Source organism: Talpa occidentalis, unplaced genomic scaffold, assembly GCF_014898055.3.
Source record: "Talpa occidentalis isolate TD23 unplaced genomic scaffold, MPIMG_talOcc4v2.1 talOcc4.2, whole genome shotgun sequence".
Lineage (NCBI taxonomy): Eukaryota > Metazoa > Chordata > Mammalia > Eulipotyphla > Talpidae > Talpa > Talpa occidentalis.
In genome coordinates this window covers 86,214,450-86,239,447 of record NW_023602073.1, presented here as the reverse complement: position 1 = coordinate 86,239,447, position 24,998 = coordinate 86,214,450, and the positions used below count along the sequence as shown (strand labels likewise).

The window sequence follows — 24,998 nt, the reverse complement described above, 5'->3', positions numbered from 1 at the left end:
TAAGCAGTAGTTGTTAGCATACTCTTCCAGTCTCCCACGTCCCCTCAACTCTGGGTGCCAGATATTTCTTTATCTAACACATCTATTCCACTTATTCTAAGATTTTATTATTCAGTATTCAAATTGGTATAGAATGTTGGCATATAGATTGCACTTGAGTAGTTAATCACTGATCTGCTTAGACTGGATTAATTTAAGAGAAGAATATTTTAAAGACTCTTCATTAGCCAATGAAGTTAAAGTGACTTGGCAAAGTCTAAGCATGCAGCTTTCTTATATGCAGACAACATTTGTTTGAGCTCCATCATGATTGAAGAAATTCATCTCAACAGCAGCTTGAAGCCTCTTCTTTGGATCATCACCAGCCCAAGAGAGATGGTATTGAGCGAGATATGGAGGAATGTAAGTTTAAATAGATTATATTAAGTATTTTTTTAAAAATGCATGTATATGTGCACATACATATATATACAATGAAAAAACTGAAATATATTAAAGTTTCTATAGCATTTTTTTCTACATTGTGGGATTACAGAATATTTTAATTTTTTTTAATACTTTATAATTTTTACAACTTCCACATGCATATTGGCTTAATTTCCCAATTAGGATAAAAATGCCATTTTAAAGTTTAAAGCTCAGTATTCACTTTAATAATGGAATTGATTTTCTTGGAATTTTTGAACTTACAATGTCTCATGATGAGCGATGTGAATTGACTAATGTCTTGATTAACATCTCTGACTCAACCATTTAATACGTTCCTTACAAGTTTTAGCAAGCAGGTGACATCCTTGCTCTTCTCTCTCAACATCTATGTCTTTGCTTTTAAAATATGTCAAGAAGAGTGGAACAATGGATTTCTTCAAGTAAATGGAGCAATACAGAAAGGAATCAGACATTCTTTGTAGGATATGTCACTCTTTTTCATTCTTGGCAAGACCCTGATGATTAGCAAATTGAGAATTTGGCCACAAGGTAACAAGCAATGCTTTCCTCTGATAAAGCATTTTTCTTCTCAAAAAGCAAAATTAGTAAATGGTATGGTTAAGAACCATAAGCATTCTCTTTTTTTAACCTCCATCACACTTCACACTCTCATTCACTGTCAGAGCTTTTGAGCTGGTCTAGACCCCTCTCTTTATCCCCTCCCCACTTACTCAGACTCTCTGAGTAAGTATGCTAACTCTCCAGGAAGATGACTTTTGTGCCCATTTCATTTACTGTACACTCTCAAAAAAACAAGATCCAAGTGGCCTTACTTCAATTTTCTGTCTCCTGGAACTCTCCATAATATGTCAAGCCATCACCAACGTTACTTTGAAACAGTCTCTTTCCTTGTCTCTTGGGTACTATATCTCTCTAGTTATTCATGGGCACACTTCAGGATTTCATTGAGTCTGTGTGCTTTTTTATCTTTATAGGCCTCTGGATGGAGCAAGTCAATTATTACATTTTCTTATTTTAGCTATTACTTCCAAAAAGAGTGTTAGTTTACAAATTTCTTTTATAAACAGTATTTTCACATACTGTGTGCTTAGTTGAGAACTGGAAACAGAATGGAACAGGTGATGATGGTGAATTGATGAAGAATACTTACATTAAAAGTGCCTTAAATGGACTAATTTCTCCAATAATTCTGTGCAATAGCTATTATTTCCCCCATTTTGCCAATGAGGAAAATGAGGCATAGAGTTTAAAAAATATGCCCAGATCCTGGAGTTAGTAAGAGGTAGAATCAAAATTTAAATCTGAGGAATCTGCACTCTTAGCACTGTGGTACAATATTGTCGTTGCCCTTAAGCAAATTCAGACTTGGTGGGGGTCGGAAAACTAAGAAAACTACAACCCAGAATGGAAATTGTTAGTGCACGATATCGGAAATTTCCTGGAAGTGTTATAGTACAGGGAGAGGGGCAGCCCAAAACCCCGCAAACCTGCCTATTCTAAATGGGTTCTGCCATCCGCCGCATCAACACAAAACATATGAGACTTTAATGGGAAGGAACTTTAATTAAACTAGGAAACAACACAGGTAAGGCAAAAAGTCTAGTTTCTAAATGAAGCACCCAAAGTTACCCATCCCCTCGTGGGTAAAAGTCCATCCATATGGGATTGGCCCAGAGCAAGGCCCCAAGGCCTGCCACAAGTCTGAAGCATCTTCCAGTGGAGACCCACAGAAAAGGGTCACAAACAACTGGACAAGCCCGGAAGGAAAAGAGCAAAATCAACATCAAGATAAAAGCTGCCATTGTCACCTCCCCATGGGTCTCACCCACATCTGTGTCACCCCGTCCACGACCAAAAGACAAGCGCAGCTTCTTCACGTGTCTCTAGGCTCCATGCGCCTCCTCCAGGTCTCCTGGCTCCATCCTGCTTCCTTCCTTCCTCAGTCTCTTCTGCAGCTTCTCCTCTTCCTACTCAGCTCCACCCTTCCTTGGGTGGGGCAGGGAACCTCCCCCTTTCCTGGGGACCACCCTGTTACAGAAGCACAAAAGAAAAGCATGATTATTCTGGGGAAGCCCTTCTGGAGTTGAATTTGAAAAAAGAAAAAAAGAGTTTGAATTTGAATTTGAAAAAAAAGAAAAAAAGAAAGACATAGGTGGTGGGAACAGTGGAAGGATGTGAAGAACATAGATGAGATCATTTTGGGGAGGTCCATAGCAAGAAGAGAAGTCAGGTAATGAGTTCTGCAGAAAGTGTTGATATCTAAAGGAGGGAAAGCAGACAAAGCAGCAAAGAAAGAGAAATTTGTATGCAGCTTTAAGTCCTTCCAGACTCATAAAGACCTGATTGACTAATTTCTTCTTACCTAAAAGAAGTCTGAATTTCATGAATTTTAGTGGGAAAGAAATAACTAGCGGTGACAAGTTCAGCTGTTTTGCTTTTTATTGTTGTGTAAGTGGCAAAGAAAAGACCATTCTCAAGGGATAAACAAAAGGATGAACGCTGTGATTTGCAGTAGTTCTGCTGGGCTGACAATCAGAGAGAGAAGTAAAAGTGCAAAAACAAACAATGGGCTTGCTTGAAATGGGGACAACAGTTTGGGTAAGAAATCTGGCTACTTTTATTCTCTGATTCTATGTTTTCCAAAATATCTTTGCTTTAATCACTGTTCAGTTTAGATCATGCTGTTAGAATTGTGTGATTTAACAGTTCCATTCCAAGGGATCAAGAGAAATGAAAATATATGTTTATACAAAGATTTAGAATAGCAGCATTATTCACAGTCACCAAAACTGAGAAAATTCAAATTTCCAGCAAGTAGTGAATGGATAAGCAAAATGTGATATGTCCACATGTTAGAATACTATTCATTAGTAACGAAAAAGAAACCATTATATGCTGTAGCAATTTAGAACCCTGATAGACCTGTAGAACCCTTTAATCAAAAGAAAGCTTACCTAGACTGTGGAAAATATAAACCAACAAGCATTTTACAAATTAAGAAATCTAAGGCCAGGCAGGCTGACAAACTTATTTATATTTTTGTAGGCAGTTGACGTGAATTTCACGGTGATTTGGGGGTGAAGATGGTACAGTGGAAGCTGGAGGTCAATTCAGCCATATAACTTAGGCCCTTAGTGACAGGAGAAACTGTTACCTCATGAGGGTGGTATAAAGAGATTAATTTTGCCTACTTTTTGAGTAGGGACCGAGGTTCTGGCTGCTGTTTATTCCGTTAGACTTCGCAGATATTAAGTTGTCCTGTAGCTTCACCATGGAGCATCCTTTTGGGGAAGTTGGAGGAGGTGAGGCATGTTGGGAGCAGATGCTGCGGACTTTGTTGTATTTAGCCTTCCTGACTCATTCAGACAAATAGAAAACATGCTCTTAAAGACAGAGATAGAGACAAGGCTCTGGGCTACAGAATTTTATAATATATTTAGGTGCTAGGCCAGTCTCAGTTTTTGGACAAGGTATGTAGATTGTGTTTTCTCCACAACAGATTACTTGATATATATAGCATGTAACTGGTTGCACATTTCACCACAGAGCAAAGAGATCCCTTTTTTGCCAAATTGTCCAGAAGGGTTCACCCACAGTCATGACAGGTGTTTTTATTTCACTTGCAGACTTCTTTGAAAGGCACTGGGCATGAATAAGTTTTTGGCATGCAAGTTCAACCTGAAGAAGTTCCAAGTTGCAGAAAGCTTTTTCTTTGGCTAATAAAATTCCTCCACCTCTTTCCGACCTCCTACTTCTGCTTCCAGGAATTTCTTATTTTGAGAGGCCTCAAACTGGCGAATACTGGCATCTGTACACTGAAAGCTTGATTTTGTACCTTTGAAGATTTTAGAGGGTGATACCATATGTCCTTCCTTCCTATTGCCATAGTAAACCAGTGCCTTTATCTCAGATTCTGGTTACTTTTTGTCCTCTTGTCCTGGATAGGCTTATTGCTCCATTTCTGTGGGATACAGAAATTAATAGTGTTTTCTTATCACATCAACTTTGGGGCACTTATTTTGAAGTTTCTTTCTTTTTTTGATTTTGCAAGTGTCTTGATGATCCCATTGGCCATTTTTCCTTTCCTGAAGTGAATTCTTTTGTCTCCTACTTCCTTCCTTTGTCTTCTGTACCATTACTGCTCTTCATGGTGGTGGGACAGCACTGTATACATTTTGTGCTTTTTTGTCCATTATGGTTTTTATCCATTGACTAAAAAATGCATATACGTCACAAGATTCTTAATAGACTTGTTTATAACCATGACTAGCACAATGATCTCAGTACAGCTTGTTTTCTAATAGAAGGTCACTGCTAGGTCATAAAATGCCTTAGGTCTTTTTGAGGGGACTTTTTGAGACCCACCTCCTACCTCCAGGCGAACTCTCACCTACTTCATCCCACACAGACTCTTTGCCAATGGGAATTTTATAATCTTCTGTCTAGTATCTTAATGATGCCTCTTAAGAAATTCTGTCTTCTGTTGCAACATGCGTATAGATAACATGAACTGCCAAGGTGTCAAATCCTATTGTCTTACATTTCAGAGGAGTTTGACACTGAAATGAACTGAGAATTCCAGATGCAGCTCCAAGTCAACTTTCAGAAGTTCTGTTATCGGAATTCCTCAAGCCTACTTTGAATAAACTGTTCTGAACCTTAATACCATGATGGTCTTAGAACTGGCATGTCTACAGATTTCTTTATGCTGGGTGCAAATACTGTGGTTTAACTTGTGGAAATTGGCCACAGTAAATATCCCTGAAGCTGGGATAGGTTTTGAGTAATTTCCAGGGATAGAAAAAAATACCTTTCCTCAAAATCACTTTGGTATTAAATTACCATGAAAATCTTCCCTCATACTGTGTTTAGAGGAGGAGAACAACTAGCCAGTATTCTCCTTTTTAAAACTATTCAAATGCATAGTGGATGAATTCAAGTTGAGTATATAACTAAGATATAACAGACTGTTCATGAGCAGAAAACTCATTACATAGAGGACCAAATATAGTTAAATTCTGTGGAGACAAAATACATGTTTTTGTTTCTCTAATCTCCATAGCTATGTAGTATCTTATCTTCACTTGTATTCTCTAACACTAATTCCCATACCCTACATGTACCCAGAACTCTTATATATCTTCCCTAATCCCTTTAAAAAAAAGTGTGAATAATGAATCACTCTATGTTGGTATTACAAGGATTACTCATATTGTATATAGCTAAATAAAGTCAAATTTGAAACATTTTGTGGAATTTTAGTCAGTAGTATGTGAGATAGAACTCTGTAGTGGATCCTACTATATAGACATTATATCATATAGGAACTTAAACCTGAATTTCTGATAAGATATTAACTATTTTGAATAATTAATATATGATGACAGAACAAAACTTTTGAAATAGGAATTGTTAGGGGGAAAAGGATGTCCTAAAGCTAATTCCATACAGGCTTTGTGGACTCCACCCCCTATTCCAGACCAAAGCCAAAAGACACTGGGAACTCCAAATCCCATCACCACCAAAGGGAAGGTTGCTGGAAACTGAGGGTAGGGTTAAGCAGCAAGGTTTGGTAAAACCGGACACATGGGTTTTGGAGAAGATACCCCATTTTGGGTCTCCGCCAGCTCGCAGCGTTTGGCCAGCTCTGAGAGTGCCTTTGGGTTTCCAGGTCGTTGGATCGGGTAGGACACATTAAAGACTTTATTTCCCTATTTTCTCCCTGAGTTGTACATTTCCTTAATTCCCTTTCCCTTGTAAATAAACCTTTTATTAACCTTTTGTGTGTGCCTGTAGTGGGGTATTAATAAGTCCCTTTTAAGCGCGCGGGTGAGGACCCACAGCCAGGCAACCCGTTTTATAGCGGGGTTGCTCCATAACAGAATCATCTTAGAAAAATCAAGAAAAAAAATCACACGCTGGAGAAACGACCCATAATGTCTTCATAAATCCTGCCTTTTCTATGTTAATTCTGAGTCTAAGTCATGTCTCACATTAACCTTATTTTTTTCCCCCACTGGCTTTTACTTAACAGTAAGTGTAGACTACAAATATCAACTCTGGAAATTGGTCAGACATAAGTTACATTAATGGGAAATCTAACACATTATTAAAAATTCTTAGAAGTCACTTTCACTTCAGGAATACTTATAATATAGACCTTGTGTAAGTGGACTTCAGGATATGATTACTGAATTTAATTGAAAACCATTTCCAACAAATACAGAAAGCCACCAGTTCTCTTTGCTTTTTTTTATGGGCTGCCTTCCTTCACAGAGGTGCATGGGAAGGAAAAGGAGTGAAGTTAGTATTCACTTCTAGCCTGGAACAAATTGCAACTTTTCTCAAGTGTTTATATAAGTGACCATTTACAAGATTATTTTAGGGGAAGCGTGATAAAATAAGTCTGTTGAAAATGTAGCCTTTCAAAACCAATTTTGAAACAAGAATCCTTTTCCTACTTAAAATAGTTGAGAAACTTTTATACTTTCTGTTCTTTACTAACATTCACCTCCCCTTTTTAATAGGCAATACTTTCCCCTTTTCAAGGAGAAAATCTATGGTCACCTATGCAGTAGGTATATAAAAGTAATCTCTTATAGGACTAATACATCATCCTTGAGAGTAGGGAACACAGATCTTCAACATCTTTCACAATGTTTGACTCAGGGTAGATATTCTGTAAATATTGGTTTAATGGAAAAAAAAAAAAGAAAGGACAAATGAATAACCAACTTGAATGACAGAGATATATTGGTTTGAAAGGGGCAAAAATTTATGTTTTAGTCTTAAAGTCTTTTATGAATATCTACCAATTTCTTCTAAACCAGTTTAAAAATATAATGAAAATCAAAACACAGCAACAAAGTAATTCTTAGACAATCCACCAAAGAATCTTGGAGAAATCCCAAGATAAGATTGCCTATATTGGGATTGATAGCAATATAACTATAACTCCAACCTAGTTGCTTTTGGTCTCATGTTACAAAATGACCTCACATACTTGAAATAATATGACATCTCCCTCATGCAGTACTGCCAGGTATATACCCAGGCAGTGAATCAGCTAAGCCAGAAGAAGAAAGACAATGACTTGATGGTGTCACTTATATGCTGAATATAGAGAAAACAAAGTGTCAGATAATGTCAAACTTAAAAACTAACCCTTGAAAGTTAATCATAGAACTGAAGCATGGGGGCGCGGGTGGGGGGCAAAAATAAGGTGGGGAGAGAGCATAAAGGACCATAGTGGAGAACTATGGGTGCTTTGATGGTGGGTGTACTATGATAACTACACCTGAGGGGGGAGTTCCCGTACTTCCAAAATACTAACAATAATGTAAACCAATGGTACTTCAATAAAAGATTTAAATAAAAAATATAACTAAATAAAAGAAAATCAGGCAAGCTATTCTTGCACTTTTGCTTTTAGAGGATCACGGTACTGCATGGTATTTTTTTTTTTTTTTTTTCAAAAAAGTGCAAGTTCATTCAGATGACAAGAATCTCCAGTAGATGTAAATTCTCCAGGAGACTACCAGGATCTTTCTGCCCATTCAAATCTAAATATATTAGACCTAATTCAAGAAAAGAGAATGGTGCCTTGATCATCTTAGTATCTCAGAAGAGGAAAGGATATTAAAAGGGTGCAAGTGCTCAGGCTAGAGTAGTTTAAAGCTGTCTTTCAAGCAGGGGAGTATATTAGTAAAGCAAAGTTTGTGATATAATAGTTCAGGGTTGGTGAATGCAATAGAGTGAGGATTTTGGTCACTTAATAAGTAAAACTTTTACTAAGCAAGCAATTTGCTTTTTGCCTAGATTCTTCTTTTTCCTTTTTTTTTCTAAATTAATTTACAAAAATTTACTGAAGCAGTGAAATTGTTTATTGATTTATATCCCTATTTACCTTTACTAATATCCTGGAATAAATAATTGAATAGTGTTGGCACAGGTGGCCTAGTGTCTCCATTCTGATAGGTAAGCTCTGTGGACACAAGGGGTTTCAACTCACACAGGTTAGGAAGCAGGGGAAGACTTGTCCAGCATTTGCATCATGGGACATGAAAACTGAGGTACATGGGGAAGAAATATGAAGAGTCCTGGTTTTAGTCAACATTGTGCATTATAAATGTACACAGACTGTTAGGAATATTAGAAGTGTTGCTGTCTCTAAGATGAAACTGACACAGTAGTATTTATGGTACTGGTGGAAGCAAGGATGTAGCTTTGGGGAGAAAATTGAAAATTAAAAATTGTAATTGTTGCTATCATCTAAAAATTATCACATTCACAAAAAAGACATTTCATCATTTTTTATATTTACAGAAACATTTAGAAATTTATATGGCAGAGACTTCTAAAAGTAGTTCTTTTTATGAAAATAATTTAATAGCAACTAGTCCTATGTCTTTACATTGAATAGTGGAAAAACACAACAGGAAAGAATTTTGGTTATAGTAGAGCACAGTTAGAAAATAGTCCTTAGCTTAGTATTCTGTACACTCTAACATCTCTCAACAGCAAAGAAAAAATATGAACCCCATAGTAATGGAATAAAAATGATTCCTTCAACGGAAATGAAAATCAAAATCATAAGGAGAGATCATCTCACACCTGTGAGAATGACCCATATTAAAAATAACACAACAACATGTAGTGAAGATGTGGAGAAAAAGGAACCCTAATACACTAGAATGTAGACTGGTCCAGCCCCTGGGGAAAATAGTACTGCAAATTCTCAAAATATTAAAATAGATATATCATATGACCCATATTTGTCTCTTAGGTATCTATCCAAAGAATGTAAAAACACTAATTTGAAGGGTATATGTACTCCTAGGTTCATTGCAGCACTATTTACAATAGGGAAGTTATGGATGGGGGAGGGTAGCAAGGTTCTCAATAGCGAAGTTATGAAAACAATCTACTTGCCCAGAGACAAATGAGTGGATTAGGAAGATGTGGCATATACACAATGGATACACAATAAATAAAGATATATTCTTGCCATTTGCAACTACATGGATAGAACTGAAGATGATTATGCTAAGCGAAATAAGTCAGATGAAGACAAATACTGGATGGTTTAATTTATGTGTGGAATATAGAGAAACAGATAAATCCAAAACAATAACAACCTCTAGAAATCTGATGGTGGAATTGAGACTGCCAGAGGAGGAGGGGGAAGTGGGAGAGGCACAGTGGACTACAGTGTAAAATTACGGATTCTTTGGTGTAGTGTGGTAGCAACACCTGGAATGTGTGATTCTGTACCGTTAAGCCACAAACAGTACTGTAAACCAATGTTACCTCAGTTAAAAAAAAAAAAAACAACCCAGTAACGACATTTCTTCAGACATAGGTGAACAACTTTTTCCTTTTAGTTAAAGCAACTCTTCTTAACGGAGTCTCACATTTCTGGTTTCAAAGTGGAGTATTATAGTCCATGATGTAGATGAGTATAAGAAGTTCTGTAACTAGAATTCAGCAAAGTAATGGAGTTTGAAAGAACTAATTCACATAAAGTTTAATCCAAATATTTTCATAAGTATAGTTACAAAACATAAGAGAAAATTTCCAGATCAGATAGTGAAACGGAGCCATCTTGTAGAATTTTTCTATTTTAGTTCATAATGAAATCAACAACATGAAAGAGAAGCCCAGTCAAGGAGAATTCACTGCAAAATGAAAAAGATTGGTAGAGTTACAGCTAAAGAAGTCAGCATGATTCTGAAGAGTTGAAACTCCTAATCCTCCCCACTCCCTGAGGAGGTTACCATACATATATTTGTTTTTGTTTGTTTATATATACCCATTTTGGTTATTTTCTATTTTTTTTCACTGCATAAAAATTTCATTTACTGTGTTAAGTTTTGTAAAACTTTATATTTTTAAGCAATAATTTTTAAATGAGAAATAACCAGATTTAACTATATTATATATTTTTACTACAAAATTCTTTCCCTGGTGGCTACATATTATCTAGAAAATAGCTATTTTTTTTTTGCATACTCTAACACAAACTACTAAAGTATATCTTTAGGCAGACCTTCCAATATATAAGGTCAAAGATGATGTGTTGAATAAGAGCAAATTGACTAGTATTTCCCAGGTCTTGCTTGAAGGAGCCTAGCTCATGCTGCCTTCCAAGATCTCTGATCTTCCTCTAAGTTGTTGATTTCCAACTAGCAGTGAGTGCTACTTCTGGAGATTAAACAGGTGTGTGTTATCTCCTTCTGTCCCCCATCAAGTAGAACTGGCGGCTCTGCATATGTATTTATTTTATTTGTTTTGTATTTTTATTTTTCTCTTATTTGTGCTTTTTAAAATTAAAACAACAAAGATTTCTTGTATAGGTTTCAGGTGCACAGCCTTTTAAATTTGTCTATTTTACATTTCATTTGCCACCAAAAGCCTACTTTCCACCCATTATCATACAATTGGCCCTTTTTGTCCCATTTATGTACCCATGCCCCCTTTCCTTCTAGCAAACCCTCTTTCAAACTTAGAGTTTGAAAGTTTGTTTTCTACATATATGTTTAAAAATTTTTCCACAAGTTATTCTGATATATATGTAGAGAGAGAGAGCACACGAGCAAGACATACACACCCTGTTAAGCATTCTTTAAAATGATATTTGTCTTGTGAAAAAGTGCAATAAATAAAAATAAATATAAAATAACTGTTCCATTGGTTAAATTTGGATTAAACAAAGTAAAACAGGCTTAATTTTTTTTTTTTGCAAAAATACACATAAGTTTTAATATACTAATGAGATTGTGAAATTCTAACCAGGTTTTTTTTTTTTTTTTTTTTTTTTAACAAGTGAAGTCTGGAAGCAATGACCAAAAGTCCATGCTGGGTTCTTTTAAAAGAGTATTTCAATGCTGTCCAATCTTTTTAGTCTCAGGTTCAACAGGAAGATACAATCTATTAAATCTGGCTACAATATGCCAGATCATTTTACATCAGAAATAGCAAATGGTTAGTCACTTTGTGATTTTGTAAAAGAAAAACTGAGAGGATAGATGCATTAGTATTTGTATGTGCAGGTATGTTTGTCTGTTTGTCAGTTCTCCAATATTCTTTTTCTTTTGCAGCAGAAACTTAAATTCCGTTTAGGGAATTGCTATCGTATATGGCCTCAATATAAAGTGGTTACCAATTTTTCCTCTTACTATAATAGCCAAAGGGATCCAGATTCTTTTACTTGCCCTGTTATACACTGTGTGAGGGTGTGGTACCCACACTGTGCCAACTGGACATTTGCCCCCAGCACTTTAATGTTAAGTGAAATCACTCAGAAAGAGAAAGATAAATACAAGGTAGTGTCACTTACATGTGGAATATAGAGAAACCAAACTAAGGTGCAAATAAAGACAAAAATTAACCTTGAAAGCTGACTATAGAACTGAAGCATTCAGAGGGGGAGAGATGAGGGAGGGAAAGAATGTAGAGGGGCAGGGAGCACCATGGACTATGGTGGTGGACAATGGGTGATTTGGCAGTGCACTACAGTAGCAATACCTGGAGGGAGGATCCTATACTTCCAAATACTTATAATAAAGTAAGCCAATATTCCCTCAATTTTTTTTTTAAAAGCTTGTTACAAAAGATGGAAAGTTGGGCCTCTCTGGTGGTGCAAGGGTTTAAGCACCTCACTGTGAAGCAATCCATAACCTCTGCAGCACAAGTTCTATCCCTGGCCTGCCAGGGAGCAACCCACATGGCGCAGCAGACCTCTCCTGTCTCACCCGCTGCTCCCCTCAGCAGTGTATTTCAGTCAGTCTGCCTGTTCTGTCCCCCACTCTCTCTCTGGTGGATTCTCTCACCCCCTGCATCTCTGGTCTGCACCCCAGCTCTTGTATATATAAATAAATAAATATTTTTTAAAAAAAGATGGAAAGTAGCTAGAATTCAGGTGATCTTGGGAATACATTTTGCTCTCCAAATCTTCTAGAAAATTCATTGATTAACAATCACCATGTTAGCAATTTGGAGGAGAGTATGAAGAATAGTATTATTCACAATGATTTTTCCCACATGAGGAATGATTACTTTGCTGGTGTCACTGATGTAATTGGGAAAGTTGAGTGGCTCCCACTAGCATTTTATATGATCTCTCTGCTTTGCAGAAGGATGCTATAGCTTGAAATCCAAACCAAAGAAGTTAATGATTATAAGAGGATAAACTCAAGAATGTGTAAAAAGATAATACTAAAACACTGAATATCTTGCCAAAAATTTATTTCATACAACAAACATTTGTCTAGCACCTATACTCTGTGCTAGGTACTCTGTCACAGAATTATTTTAAGCTAAAGTTTTCTCAATTTCTTCATAAAGCAAGCTATCTGATTCACTTATTTTCCAAGTGAGGAATTATACAGAAATTAAAAAAATTTTTAATTCAAAAATCTGGCTAGTGAAAAGGCAGAACTGAAATTGGAATGTATGATGCTTGATTTCAACTTCTTTTCTCTGCTTCCATCAGGCTGTTGATGAAGTGCTACTCTGAAAAGGAAGACTGTCCTCTGTGTGCAGCAAAGGCAATGGCCAAGCAGTGACCAGTGAGTACTTGCCAATGGGACTAGCATGGATTCCTGGGAATTATTAAATCTCCTTCTTTCAGAGCCTTGTAATTAAACAGCCTGGTTCATCTTTGGGAATCTATCTACTTGCAGATGGTGGATTGCATTGTACTCACTTCTAGAAAACAAAAGTATTGACCTTGGGCTCAGGAGTACAGACCCTGCCCTTTGACTTAGGAAGTCCATGAACTTCACTGAGTCTGTATGTTAAAAGGAGCAGTGGAGACAAAATGCAGGAGGTTGTATAGCCACACTGCCTGAGTTCAAACCCTAATTCTGTCACTTAATAGCTTTTCAACTATGAGACTGTCACATAGCCCTTTGTGCTTTGTTAGAAGAGGAGGATAATAATATTATCTGCCTTATCTGATGTTTGTGAGGATTAAATAATTCCTAAATTATTAGTACGATATAAGCATTAGTTCTTATTATTTTTGCTACCAGTAAAAGCTATTAAAACTTAAAGAATGTACACATCTTTCTGGAGTGTTTGTTAAGAATATGGCATTCTGGGCCTCCCCGGTGGTGCAGTGGGTTGAGCGCAGAGCTGTGAGGCTGTCCACAGCCTCCGTGTCACCAGTACAATTCCCAGCTGGCTAGGGAGATTCCCACATGGCCTGGCAGACCTCTCCTGTCGTGCCTGCTGCTCCCCTCAACAGTGTATTTCGGTCCTTCTGCCTGTTCTGCTCCCTGCTCTGTCTCTGGTGGATTCTCTCACCCTCCTGCACCTCTTGTCTATACCCCAGTGCTTGTATAAATAAATAATTCTTAAAAAAAAAAAAAAAAAAATATGGCATTCTGTGAATGGATTAGGTGATTATTATTATTTTTTTTTTGCTAGAGCTGGGAAGAGTAACTTCAGTAACTTGTCCTTTGATGTATGTTCCTCCTTTTTTCTCTATTTTCATTATAAAAAAAAGTACATAGAAGGAAAAGGATGCAAAAAAAAAATCAGATTTGTGTTCTCAAACCCAAACAGATATGCCGGAAAGTGTTAGAGTTAAGGGAGGGATCACTAACTGTTAGTGGAATCTGAGAAGGCTTCTTATATTGGGGTTGAGATGTCTTTATTATCACACCTTCCCATTCCTATGGGAAACCTCAGACAAATGCATTGTGCTTTAAGAACATATAAACTGTCTTAAGTAGCATAATGTGAACACGAATTCTTGAATTCTATTCCCTAACCTGGATTAGAAATCAGTGACAATTGATCTTCTCATTTTTGTGTTAGTTTGCCTGTACTAGTTGAGCTGGCACATTCAGCCATCTTCATGAAAATTAGTTACTGTCCCCACAGAAAAATCCTTTGCCTGTGCCAGGGATGTCGAGTGATTTACTGGGATTACTACTGACAGTTCTGTCTTGGGGCAACAGACTCCTGATTTATTGAACTTCTCTTAAATGGAAGCTGATTGTTGTTTTTGATTTTAGCTCTAATATTTCCTTTGTCCAGAACCAATTGTTCCCCCAAAGATATTTAGATTTTTATTTTGAAATGACTTTGAAAGACTCCGACATAACAGTTTGACTAAGCTTGAGTCACAAGGCGGCGGTGCCACCCGGCGCTAAGTTTTTTTTTGCCCCTAAGGCCTTTGGCAGCAGCTCTTCTGATATGAATACCATTTGTAGTTTGCCTACAGTTTTAATAAAAACTTTTTGCTGGAATCAGCATTGCTCCTTCCAAGTTTCTGCTTGCCCAAGGAGGCAGTGCCCATAAGTGCCACCATATGAGCAAATCTTACAAAACTTGTGTCTTTGGTTTTGTTCACAGACGCTGATGAAGAGAGTTCCTGAGAAACTCAGGTTATTCAGACTCAGCTACATTTTCTCCCAAGTTGAACCTTGTTTTAGAATTTTATAAAAGGTTCTTTCAGCAAATAGAGGGAAAGAGCTTATATATATAAAAACAGTGAGTACTTTCATTTTAAGAAGAATGTTAAAGCCATTTCTTCCCTGAAAAACATCCCTAATTCCTCTTGTCTTGAAACAGTAAAACTACAATGATGAGGCTACATAAACAAAGTCCTTAAGAAGTGAGCTGATGCTGAATGTCAGGTGGGGGTGAGACTGCTGGTCTGTAATAATCCTAGTCTGCTCAACTCAATAATCCTAGTCTGACCAGGTCAATCAGAGCTTTCCTCATCTCTGTCTCTCTTTCTATTCCCTTACCTGCAGAGCAGCTCCTTTGCTGGGGAACATCCAGTTGAGTGCTCTCTAGTACCTCAGAAGTAATTAGGTCAGAATTAGCCTAAATCCACCCGTGACTAGAAAAACAATTCCAGGTGATATTGATAACATCTTTATTGGGTGGAAGACTATGGTGGGTGGAGGCTTTAGTGGTGGGTGTGATATGGTAACATACATCTGAAGAGGTGGGTTCCTATATCTCTGGATCATACATAATATTGTAAACCAATGTTACCCTAAAAATTATTTTAAAAACCTTTGTTTATGAAGGAATTGCATGAAAATGACCTTAGTTGAATGGATGATGATTTATTTTTAAGATCTTTTGATTGGGTTTTTAAGATTTTATTTTCAAAATGCAAATGGTTAGTTTTTTGTTATTTAACTATAAAAGAATACATTTAAAATCCAGGCATTAGGGAAAAATATTAAAATAAGTTACCAAAATTAAAGTGTCCAGAGGTAACCAGTCTTACCATCTTGGTGAACGTCCTTCCAAGTGGTTTTCCATGCTAGATTTTCCAAATTGTGCTTGACAGAACCTTGGATAAGATTATGTATTATCTTTTAATCACAATAATTTAGTGACAAATTAAATCTGAGAAACACTGGGTTAAATAATGTTAAGCTTATTTCTATTTTAGACCTCCTCAGAAGCTTTAATAACTAATTATGCTATGAAAAACTCCAAGAAAGGGTTAGTATGAAGCATTTCTCACACTTGACATGGACTGTAACCTTTGAATTCCTTTTTGGAAAACAAAACCAAAAAATCTGGAAAACGCTGTCCTCTGAGCACTTTATACACTTTATGCAAAGGAGATAACAGAACTCAAACCAGTATTTATCTTGTTTTTATATAAACTCAATAATGTGTAATGAACCATAAGTCTGTATTCATGAATAGAGACCTACACATCATCATTTTCTTTTTTTTTTTTAATTTTTTTTTTTTTAATAGAGGCATGTTTTATTTATTTATTTGTTTGTTTGTTTTGTTTATACATGCACTGGGTACAGTCAGAAGCGCGGGAGGGTGAGAGGATTCACCAGAGCCAGAGCGGGGAGCAGAGCAGGCAGAAGGACCGAAGTACACTGCTGAGGGGAGCAGCGGGTGGCAGGAGAGGTCTGCGCGCCATGCGGGACCCTCCTCCGGTGACGGGGAGCAGCCGGGGATTGAATGCCCTGCAGAGGCTGCGGGCAGCTTCGCAACCCAGCGCTCAACCGCTGCGCCACCGGGGAGGCCCCACATCATCATTTTCAATGTTGTGTTTGATCCGTTGTATGCATGTGTTATCTTCTACTGAATTATTCTCCATTAGTGAGCAATGAGATAGAAAACCAAAGTAAAGACATAGATACTAAATTTACAAAATTATTCTGTAAAAACTATAATGATATTGGTAAACAAAAAGAGAAACATATCAGTTGGAACATATATAGAGAAGAACAGAGACAATTCATAGAAAGAAAATCAATAGATCATTGTGAAAATAAAATGTTCAAGGTCACAAATTATGCCACAGAAATAAGGACATCAATTGTATTTTATTGGTCAGATTGGAAAAGAATAGAAAGACTAACAAAAGTCAGCTTTGCTGAGGGCCTGAGAAAATATACACTTTTTCCCTGCAGGGGAAATGTGAATTGGTACCACCTTTTTTAGGGTAGGGTATCTACACTAATTAAAATTCTCACTGACCATAACCTTGGAACCAGCAGGTCCACCTTAGATTACTTTTTGGCTGAAAAACCAGTATTGCCTCTTATAAACAATCTCTTATTGAGGTCTTGCTGTGGGCTACATGCTGTGTTAGATTTGTGAGCAAGAAAAAAAACTCTGTTCTCTTCTTTTTCTCAAGAAGTATGTAATATACACACTGAGCAAATCAAGCTCACAAAGAGGGCTTTTTGGTCTTTTCACAAAAAAACTTTTGAATACCAGTAGCAATAATGCATTTCACTAAAATCATGATTACAACACTGAAATTAATCAAGATTTTTATAAACAGAATTTTTCCACTTCAGTAGTGATTAAAAGAAGTTTATATTCCCAGAAGTTTTTGGCAATTTAGCCTTGGTAAACTGGAAATTCTTCTGGTGAGTATAGATTAATAAAGGGTACGTTTTCAGAAATCAGAGTTTTATGTTCTAAGACACATTGGCTACCTTTTTCTTGCACAGTTACACTTCTATTTTTATCACATTTCCCTACTTCAGGCACTGAAGTGTAGCTTTTTCTTTGGAAAAATAAACTCTGTAGTAGAGGAAGAAGTCAGTTGGATAAATAAGGTAAATCCATTGAACTGGAAGTTACTTTAGGGAATAGATTTTATCATTTTCACGTGGTGTTCCCAATACCCAGTGCTTATTTATCCAGCCATTGAGAGAACTCAATAAATATTTGTTGACTATAGTAATGGACAAAGCTCATGAAAGGTGACGTTAATGAGCTTAGATCTTTAAAGATGAACTCGAGATAGAAAGTTTAACCATGATATCCATTCCATATACAAGAACTCTTTAAACAAAATATCCTAGATATGAATACAAAATCACTAGATAGAGAGAATAGAAATCTGAGGGTCAAATGAATATTTAGCTAATGGATATTTAGTTAAGTCGGAATTATAAAGACAAAATGGAAATGCCCATATATTAAAGTCATACTAGATCATTAAGATGGAGTATCAAGAAACAGGGGATTTAATAGATATGAAAATAAAATGGAAGGAGGAGGAAAGGGGATCAGAAGACATGTGTATTAAGTTCTGGAAGTGTAGTTAGTGGCTTTACTTAATCCTCTCTGCATTCCTGCAAGATTGTTGTTATTGTGCTTATTTTACAAATGACGACATAGTCTAACAATTTAAATAATTTCCAAGAGACCACCTTGGTCTTAATTTGACTTTATGTGACCCTGTGGTTTCTCTATATTTCACATGTAAGTGATACCTAAGGACAAATCCTAGAAATCTGACTGTAAAACTTTGGCCACTAGAGGCGGAGGGACAGGAAAAGGATGAGAACAAAGTAGGGAGGGAGTACAGTGGACTAAGGGGATGGAGCGTGGGTGCTTTGGGGGTGGGTGGTGTGTAGTAATATTACCTGAAGGGGGAGATCCTATGCCTTTAAAACAACGATGCAAACCAGTGTGACCTTATTAATAAAAATTGACAAGAAAAAGAAAGACCAGTTTGCACTTACAGATGGAATAAGTTGGAAATAAAGTTTGCCGATCCTTGTTACAAAGTAAGAGCTGCCAAACACAATGAAGATATCACATCAAAGGAACAACAACGGAATGAACCCTTTGATAAACTTGGACATTTGTTGTCACATTTTACCGTGCATTAGAATCATTGAAGATCTTGTTAAAACTAGCTTCCTGGGCGCCATCTCCAGACTTCCTGAATCAGTAGGTCTGGCAAGAGGCCACATAATTTGCTTTTCTAACTAGTTCCCAGGTCCTGCTGCTGCTGTCTGACCAGAACCATATTTATGAACAACTGGAATTTGATTATTATCATCTTATATTGATTTTAGAAAAGCATCTGAGAAAGCCCCTTTTATGATAGCTTTTATTTATTTTTTTAAATTTTTTAAAAAAGATTTATTTATTTATTTATACAAGCACTGGGTACAGTCAGAAACGCAGAGAGGGTGAGAGAATTCACCAAGAGCCAGTGGGGAGAGCAGAGCAGGCAGACTGACGAAGTACACTACTGAGGGGAGCAGCGGGCAGCAGAAGAGGTTTGTGCACCATGTGGGACCCTCACCCGGCAGCCAGGGATCGAACCGGCGCTGCAGAGGGTATCGCAGCCCAGCGCTCAACCGCTGCACCACCAGGAGAGGCCCTATGATAGCTTTTAGGTCAAGGTTTTCCCAGTATTAATCCATAATGAATGCATGCCTTCAACAATTTATTCAGCAAATTCTTCACTCAAATAATTCACTCAGAGTAATGCAGAGACAGAATATAGAATTATAGATTGAAACCTGCTCCCAACCAAAAAAAAAAAAAAAGTGGTATGATATGTTAAAGACAACTTTTAATCATTATTTAATAAGAAAAAGAGACTCTGAAATATCCTAAGGGTACCTCAGGATATATTAATACAGGTCTAATAGTCTATTATCACAATTATAGGAAAAACTCCCATTATATCCTAGGTTGCAGAGAAAACTTGGATTAAGAAGTTTAAGTGCAGCTGCCATTTAAAAGACTAGAAGAGAGTCTAGGTGTCTCTTCTACTTGATAGTATTTTTGCTGTGGCGTCAGTTTTGTTTGACCAAACCAGTGCAGGAGCCCTAAGCTGTCACTAGCGTCCCCAGGGTATGCATGTGTAGCGAGCAGTCTAGAGGCACAAGAAAATGTAAGTTTCTGTTATGACATCTCCCTGCCCCAACAACCCTGGTGATCATTCTCCCCAACCCCCCTGGGTATCTCTTATGTGCACCTCTTATATAAGACCCCCACAAAGATTACCAAAACACTGCACCTTTTGATTCAAATTGCCCAGTTTAAGCTTAGTCTGGTAACCCTAAAGCACACCAACCGCAGACCCTAGTATGTCACCACACCACACCATCACCAAAACACTCATAAATCACATCTGTTTACTTCAACTCTACAGTCAAATTTCTAAGGTTTGTTTTGGTTTAGTCTTTTGTTAATCCATGTTCACCATTTGACACCCCAAGACTATAATTAACATGTTAATTAAAAAAAAGTCAACACACTAGGGATAATGAGAGATCTAGAACTGTTACACAAAATGCCAAAACCACAGGGAAGAGTTGATAGCAGAAAATATTATGTGATGGAATAGCAGCTACTGTAACAGTGAGGAGCTGCAAATAAACTCTATCTACTCTGACCAAGATTTATTTCAAATTATTGGGTAAAGACACATAAACCACCAGTATGCCACAATGCAGGAGGAACCAAGTGCTGCAACAAAGTGTATTAAAAATGGGTCAGGAGAGAGCAGGAAAGAGAAAGTAGATAGGACCATGGGATGCTGGTTTTACAGTGATGATGCATCTGAGGTCTATCATGAAAGAAATACAGAATTTCAAAATGTGGAATTTAAATTTGTTTAATTCAAACAATTATAAAGCAGTCATGGTATGTGGTCCTAGGCATCTAGGGTACGAAAATAAATAAGACATGGTCTTTGCCCTCCAGAAAGCCCAGCTGATGGGAAAGATGGTATGGTAAAAATGGAAGTGAGTCCCAGAACTTATGAGGTTCATAATATAATTTGCAGTACAGTGGGACAGAAACTTTGGAAGGGAATGGAAAAGGACCGTAAGGGAAAAGCATGAACTGAAGTACAAGCATGCTTGGTGTGACATACACAAGTCCGTCTCTGTGATTGAGAAATCCAGAGGGGAATGAAGACTGAATTCATGTAGTGGGTGAGTAATGGTGTAGATGAATGAAGTGAAACGGTCTGGGGAAGTTTAAGTTCACTAATTTTTAAAGGTAAAATGTACTTAAAATATTCAAGATAGTCATTTCTTTCCTGCCTCCGTTCCATGTCTATTTGTCTGTTCCTTCCTTTTCCTGTTTTTCCCTCCTGCCTCTCCCTTTCTTACAAACCACATAGGAAGATGTTCCTAGCCCAGGAAAGGATTCTTCCCTTAAAATTTGTATTAGGTTCTTGCCCTGTGTTTGGTTGTGGAATCCCAGGACCATATTGCTAAATGATATCTCTTATTTATCAGTTGGTAAAAACCAAACTGATATTTTTATGACATTTCATTACTGTTTAGAGCACAGGAGAAAAGAACATATCATACATTTTTCTTCTTTTCTGTTTTTTGCTTCCTACTGCTTATTGTTTATTGAAGTAACATTGCATTATAGCATTATATGTTACCGATTTACATCATTAAAAATCAGCAAGTGTATATACTACATTGAGTTCGCTTCTAAAACTCCAGTGCTAACCTTTAATATTTTCCTTTTTGGTATGCTCCATGTTAAAATTATTATTTTATTTATTAAAGCCTTACTTTAAATATAATATTATTCCATTTATATGTTCAAAATACTATGTTACCAGGTGAGGGACATTTCTATACTACTTACTGTTTATTTGTTTATCTATTCCTTTGAGGTGAAGGAATGAGGGAAGACAGGTAAAGTACAGATGAAGTAGTTTTCAAATCAATAGCATTTGTGATCTCAAATAAGAATAAATGTAAAATATTCATTTATTGAGGCTAAAGAATTAAATGCTAAAGACATATAAAGTAAAATACAAAATAAAATGTAAGTCACCTTACATTTACCTCACTACTAAACTGTGCTGAAATTTGTTTTATTAAATAATCCCCTTATTTTGACTATATTGCATCAATAAATACAAAAAATAAAGAGAGAGGAAGGTCTACTTAATTTGTTAGTAGTGAACATATGATACTGATTAAAATCTGTAATACAATTTGCTTATTTGCAGAGAGGGTACTTACTGCGGTCTTTGAGTCATTCTTTTAGAGAATTCTATTGACCAAAAAAGTATTTTCTTTTTTAAGCCTTAAAGCTTTATTTTTTTATTTTTTGAAGTTCCCCCAAATCTCAGAAATCTGTTTTTTTCCTACCACCATTTCTATACCCTTTGACCCTTTCTTCTTCTTTTCTTCCTTTTAACCTCAGAAGTCTCACTTCATAGTGTTCACTAGTTTTTATAAGTATTTTGCTTTGTTGAATCATATACTATGTAAACAGACAATATTTGTTTTTGCCATTCTGACTGTTTTATACTACATTTAATTCCCTCAAACTATTTCCATTTTGTTGTCATTGACAAACAAAAAAAGATATTTTCATTAGCTTTGCATCCAGGCAGCATTTATTTGTATGTAAGTTTGATCAAATTACTTCCACTAATTTTAAAATGGTCCAGTCAGGTAATAGTTTCTTTTTCCCTTAAGGTGATAAAACTTACTTTATTGATTTGGAGAAAATAGAGTGAAGTGACACTTTTGTTAGCTGTTAGGCAAGGAGCATGTGATAGCTATTGAGGGGCCACCGTACCGACAATTAACACAAGGGAAAATAAAGTTACGTTTCATTGTTATGGAACAATGTTGGTGGTGAGGTACTTGAGATTTTTCTATACTCTTGTACATGTGACTGAGAGAGAAAGAAGACTCACTTAAATGGTCTCAACTAAGACCTGGCTAGGAGTCTGCACTCTATAAACATGCTGCATATTCAATTTCAGTTATTTTCTGGACTTGGTCCTTTTCCAGGGTCACACCAGAATAAAGAACAAGCCTCTGCTCCCAGTCCTCCTGAGAAATTACTGATATTTTAGGAATGGCCAGGGGAACCTACAGGCTGCTTAGGCCTTTATGGTCCATGGGTCAAAGGACTGCCAAAGTCTTGTTTAGGCTGAGAGCTCTGATGTTTGCAGTTCATCTGCTACTATTCGATCTTACACTCTGAAATACTTCTCTGGTGTGAATGCACTGTATAGAGTGATGCTTCAATGTTCTTGAGATCCCACAGCTACGCTCTCCTTCGTAACCTCTCTCCTTCCTAATAAATTTATTTCTCTCCTGGTCACCTCTTTGGATATGAAAGACAGTCTTTAATAAGCACATACTTGTAAGAAAGATAAGTAAGAAAGATAAGAAGAGTCTTTTCATCTAAAATCAAGGAAACACAAAAGTCTTGCCATTTATTTGATATGGGAAAAAATTATGAGGTACATGGTCATAAAACAATATGTTAGTATTTTATAATTAAATTAAATTATCATAAATTATCATAGGTGACTCCATTAATTTGCTATGTAGATACAGGCCTGTTCATTTCAACTGATTTGGTTCTTTATGATTATCTAGGGTCTTAAAGTTCTACAACTCAGGGTACCATTCCCATCAGAGTCTGTGTGCATGGAGCCCCCTGGGGTTGGGCAATGCAGAGCCAGCATGGTGGCCAACATGATGAGTTGCAGAGTTTATCTTGAATCTTGCCTATTCCATCTACCAATTGCTGCCGTACCCCTCCCAACAAATGACTCTTGCTTGTTTTCTTTTTTCTTTCTCTCTTTTTTTTACTATTATTGTTATTTATCCTACTCAATTGTTCTGATTTTGTGATCTTGAGTCTCCCTTTGAATCAATGTTAAAAACTTTTTAAAAATATTCATAATTGAATTAGTCTTTTGGACATATTTTAACATGTAGATGCAACTGATGACAAAATAACTTCATTGATAGGTGTTTCCCAAAGTAGTTATGGTGTCAATTTCTTTAAGGATATGCCTCATATAGTTTTGGAAACTTCAATGTCTAATAGTATTATTTTTAATGTTCATGGAATGCCAAAGTTATGTTCCAGTCTAAGATCCCAAACAAAGAACACAGAAAATCTGTGAAATTCCTGATGTGATTTCATAATACTTTGTTTATTGGTTATACTTTAAATAAATAAAATGAAATATTATCTCAAATCAAAGCATACACATTAAATTCCAAGCAAATGAAATGGAATGATTAAAACTGAGTCAGTAACCAAGAAATATTTACTTGAGGTCCTGCAATGCGCTTAATACTGTTTTCAGTGCCTAGGAGTACACAAAAGCCTAAAAGAATTTTCCCTTTTTGTAAGGACATTTAAATCTAGGTGGAGAAACTATGATTAGAAAGTAATTCAAGAACAACATAGGAAATAATAAATTCTCTTTGATAGGTAAAAATATGAAGCACAATATTAACCATACTATAGTTTCACTGTAGGTTGTTGGGAAAGTGAAGGCCAGTGGAACCAACAGACAAAAAATATCAAAGAATATTTTTTCTGTATTACAAATACATTTGCAGTTTTACCTTTGGAAAAAGACACATTGTTTATAAATAGATTTTATTAAACTAATTACCTTTGGTCATATTGGAAGGTAGTAATGGAATGATACAGAAAAGATTAGCAAATCTCCTATACAAGGATGGCATGAAAATTTGTAAGGGTTCCTTATATCTTTTTGGGCTGTGAGATCTGTTAGTGGCTACCAAAAGACATGAGGGACAGGAGTTGAGGTGAGTAAACCAGGAAAAAGGGGATAATGTCATAGGGAAGAATAAATTTGGACTTCTAGTGATGAGCTAAATATAGTATACACACATATTGATTTTCAACAATGAACACTTGAAACTTATATAATGTTATAATAATATAACATAATAATAATGAAGCTTGCATAGTTATATAATATAATATATATTATATATAATATACAATAAAACATGTTATATTACTATATAATAATATAATGTTATAATACTTATATAATGTTATAATAATAATAATATATAAAGGATATATGCATCCCAATGTTCATTGCAGAATTACCTATTTAGACAAGTTATGGAAACAACCTAGGTGTCCAAAGACACATGAGTGGATGAGGACCATGTGGTATGCAGACACAATAGAATACTAAGCTATTACAAAAAGGTGAACTCTTGCCCCTTAAAATAACACGGATGAAGCTGGAATGGATCATGCTAAGTGAAATCAATCAGAAAGAATAAGATAAATACTGTATAATTTCACTTATATTCAAAATATAGAGAAACAAAACAAAAAGTCAGACAAAACCAAAACAATAACAAACCTTAGAAATCAGACTGTAGAATTGAGGCTACCAGGGAGGAAGAGGGGTAAGATGCCCAATGCTCAATGGTGGAGGATTATGGGTGGTGCCTCAGTGATGGCTGAGTTGTGGGAACATACCCTGAAGGCACATG

The 24,998-nt window shown here is 36.3% G+C and overlaps 1 non-coding gene across 1 annotated transcript; it reads left to right on the top strand.

Moving 5' to 3' along the window:
- The first annotated feature begins 24,125 nt into the window (after positions 1–24,125).
- LOC119253608 (U6 spliceosomal RNA) lies at positions 24,126–24,231 on the top strand. Its single transcript, XR_005127141.1, has one exon. It is a non-coding gene; the product is annotated as a U6 spliceosomal RNA (small nuclear RNA).
- Positions 24,232–24,998: the final 767 nt, after the last annotated feature.